Here is a 4,573-nt window from a genome sequence, read left to right on the forward strand (position 1 = left end):
AAATAAAATGGGAATAAAATGCTTCTTCAGGTCACACAGTGCCTCTCACACCTATACAAAAAGCAGCCACAGCCTTAAAAGTATAATGATATACAAAAGCTCTTCAGAATGCAATCACATGTATTTCTTCATTTCATAGCTGCTGTAACCTGACACAGCATCCGAGTGCCAAATAAAATCCCACTTGCTCAATTGTCTTCAGCACATAGGAAATATTCAGCAAATAAGCAATTACTTATTCAAATGGGAAAGTATATTCAGTTTTAAATGAAAATTTCCCCTAAAATGCAATGTCTTAGCAAGAGCTAGAAAATCAGCCCTTTCATCAACAATCAGTTTCTTTTCTTATTAATTGTCCTTATTTTGCTACAGAACCAGAGTAGAATTCTTATTATTTTACCATAGACCTATTGTTATTCAAACTTGACCTCTGCAGAAGGAGCATTCTCAATGCAGTACTGAATCTTCACAAACAAGTGCCTCCACAGCCATGCATTCTTACAGATTAGAGGCTGCCTTGTCTGGTAAACAAATCCTGAGATTTATATTATTTTTTGATTTCTGAAGACTCCTTCCTTATAAAAGTAACTTTACTGTAGATACTAGTTTTTTTCCCAATAAAGTTTATGGCTACATAAAAATACAGCTGTAAAAGTCAAGTTACAGAAGGGTTGCATGCTTATAAATACTGATTAAAATGGCAAAGGAAAGGTCAAAACTTTATAAAAACCTTTTGATGGATAACATATTTGCAGAAACTGAATTGGAAAGAGTTACAGTTAGAGCTGCAACTCTGGTTTTAAATATCCATAATTAAACAGTTAATTTTTCTCCTCTCTCAGAGGCTCTGGAACAAAATTTATTTTTGGCCATTGAAAACAAGGAGTTGAGCTCAATTAAGCTGGCCCAGTACATACTAAAGGAAAAGACACTATGAACCATTTGTATCATAGATATAAAAACAATAGAAAACACACAGAAAACCTGGGATATATTAAGATATAGATAAATAAGATCACTTGGGCTAGCTTGTCATAAACTAGCAGAGCTTCAGTTACTCAAAATAGAGCAGACTTCTCAGAACTGGTTTTACACACAGTTTTTGTTTGCCTTACTTGGATACTGAAGATGTTCTGCTGAACAAGATACCAAGTGCTAGGAAGTGGCTCTAGTTAATCTGCACATTTATTAGCTAAAAAACCAAAAAGAAAGAAACAAAACCAAACAAAAAGACCACGAAACAACAAAAAAACCCACCCAGATCTGAAAGGGTTGCAACAGTACATGAAGTCCACTCACAGAAAAAATCTTACTGAGCTCCACCTGAGAGCTCAGTTGTTTCAACAGAACACATCTGACAATAAGTCCTTACAGTAAGTACTGAAAGTAGTTCTTTACATCAAAACTAGGATGTATTCCAGGTGTGCTCAACTACCTCAACATCAGCAAGTGAATAAATGAGGAGTTTCCATCCCACCTGTATGCCAGGGATGCTCTCAAGGGGGCACAGACTGGCTGCACAGGACTGCAGCTCAGCTGAGAGCTTTGTGAAGGGACATGAATCTCAAATTTCATTACAAGAGGCTGTCTCTCAGTTTAGTGACCATTTTCACCACATGCTCCACCTCACATTTATGGCATCCCTGAAACATCAGCAAAACTCCAATTATGTTTTTAAAAGTCCCTCTCCTAAAAACTCTGCTTTGCACTGTAGCTTGCCAGAGCCTCAGGGGAGGACAGTGATTAGCCAAGGCAAATCCCTGCCTCTCTTGAACTGTTCCAATATTTTGTGTTATCTCCCCTACCTTTGGACAAGCTTTTGTCACTTAGTGCAACAAACATCTTGAAGATGGCACTATGTTGTTGTGTGTTTGCACAGCATCTTGCACTGATGCTCTGGTTCATTATTAAAGAAAATTATTGATAATAAAAGACTGAAACCATTAATGAAGCACAGCTTCTGGAGGGACTCCAGGGTGAAAGCTGTTAGGGGGAAACTCTTAGGTCACTCCCAGCAACTGGTCTCCAGGGTAACAATCTCTCTGCCAAGTAACCCCATGTGCAACATCAAGTCATCCGTGTTTCAAACATTTGCTTCAAGAAAACAGAGATTATGTTACAAGACTAATTTTGTACTGCCATTCAAAATAATTATCATTTATATCTAATAAAAATAATTATTAACTAAGATACTAATTCAGATACAGATTAAAAATCTTATTCTTACAGAAAGGGAGATGACCACACCTCATAACTGAGACCTCCGAATCAAAGCCAGCTTTGATACAAGATGCTGACCTGATGCCAGCCACTGGTCATGTCCACAGTACCATTCCTGAAGAGGGCTCAAGAACTTGAAACAACATTTTGGTGACGTTTCTTTTACAACAGGTAAGTTACTGAAATGAGACTGTTTAAAAGAAAAAAAATATGACCAAAGTTATAAATTACATGATCTTCAGCAACAAGAAGGCAGTCTCTGTGTACAGTCTTCTAGAAGTTGTTACTCCTTAACCTAAAGCTTTAACCTCCTTTTATTGACATCATACTTCACTATGCTCCAGCACTTCAAATTGTACACCACAGATCTATTAAGAAGTGTTTCAGAGATCCTAATATTCCTAAAAATGCTCTGTTTAGTGCAAGTTCAACCACCAGTATTTTTTCTTAACACCTTACTTTATGCTGCAAGGTGTTTGGATGTGTTTTTAAACCAGTAATACCAGAAAGTCAGTTATTAACCTACTGCTGTATCTGAATTTGACAAAAACAGAGTTTTACTCTTCCCAGCTGGCCATGTTTGAAAGCATTTTAATAGAAATCATTAAATCCATTATCTGCTTAGACATATAAAGTACTAAGTATTTTATGGACCTATTTCTGATTCTTCTTCATATATTTAGACTGATTACACAGCAACTAAGATTTTCATCATCTTCTAACCCTGAAGAAAACTCTCAGGAAGACTTAGAAATATCATGTAAATATTAACTTTAATTATTGTGATTGACTTAATTGACAAGAGTCCCTTTATGGGCAGTAAAAGATGTTAAAAAGCTAACAGGAATCTGACTGCTTAAGAGATGTTGTTCAACAGGTATGGAGCAAAATTGGAGAAAACAATTGAAAATCTGCTGTTAGCTACATTTGCATCAATCAGCAATAATTTCACTACCATATCACATAAATTTATCTAAATCAATGCAAAATGTGGACCATGTGTCTCAAAATAGTTTCAACATTTGCCTTTAAATACTTGCTTTATAAAAGTCATTTTTACCTGGATTCCACTGCAGTATGAACTTCTGGTAGAACAGTTCTTGGTTTTGTTGAATAAAACTCTCTAATCTTTTAATCTTTGAGAAGATTAGAGCTTGTAACTACCACCTGATCAGGATGATGAAATTCTACTAGTGCAATTGATTATGAAAAATACAAAACATAATCAAGCCTTTCCTATTTATAAAAAGTACAACCTCCTCTGCTATTAAAGCTTTTTCAAAAGATTTCTTCTCAGTTGCACAGAAAGGTTATGGATCCTTAAAATTTTAATCAAGATTAGCAAAAGCAGTAGAAAAACATTGGCTACCAAGCCAAGAACCCATGTTTCAACTGGTTTTGTTAGAAATCTGTCTGAAGTTGAAGCAAAATAAACATGCTTAAAACGTATTATACTAACATTCATTCAATATTGTATTTGCACTGTAAAATCCACACCACAAACATTATTGTCCAATCTTAATTTACATTACAATATAACAAAGAGGTGTTTTTGAACTGCTGACTGTATATCAGTTGGACACTTAATTTAGGCTACAGATTTATTCACTAGTTAAGGGGACTAACAATTGCAGATTCCAGTTGCCGAAAATCTATTGCCACACCAAAAAAGAAAATGATGAACATTTAAAAAATCTGTAGTCCCCTACTACTCTGTTTAAACATTAATTAGGAACAGCAAGAGAAAATCCATGTTTATGTCATAAAGTTGTCAGATAGATCATAAAGTCATTGTTTCTGTATACCAACTTAGAATTTAAAAAACATTTACTAATCCATAGTCGTGAACGTTGATACAACACTTAAAAGCTTAATCCTTTAATTTCTCACATCTCTTTCACTTAGTTATGACGCGCTCTGGATTGGATCCCTTGTGCATAAGGACCCGGGGGGTCGGCTTTCACAGCAAGGTTTGAGAAGATGCTAAAAAAGAACTCAAGGCAGTCAGTTTCAAAGACAGACACTGATCACGCCATCAGACACCAAAAGCTGTTACACCGCATACGGACGGTCTTCCACCCAGTGTACTTTTCAGAGGCTAGTCAAAGTAAAGCAGACGAAAGGCACAAAGGAACTCTAGAGTAAAGGTGCGCGGCAACTAAAAAAAAAACCCGCGCATCTTTTAGAGGGCAGTGGGGATGCGTCTTTTTTCCGGCCGAAGGATGCCCAAACCCCGACAGGTTCGACCAGGCACGTTCACCTCCAGCGAGCACCGTTGCGGCCGGGACCTGCACACACTTACCGCACTCGCCAGCTCCGCGCCCAGCCAGAGGAGCAGCAGCAGCAGCGCCCT

This window comes from Geospiza fortis, unplaced genomic scaffold, assembly GCF_000277835.1.
Source record: "Geospiza fortis unplaced genomic scaffold, GeoFor_1.0 scaffold157, whole genome shotgun sequence".
NCBI lineage: Eukaryota > Metazoa > Chordata > Aves > Passeriformes > Thraupidae > Geospiza > Geospiza fortis.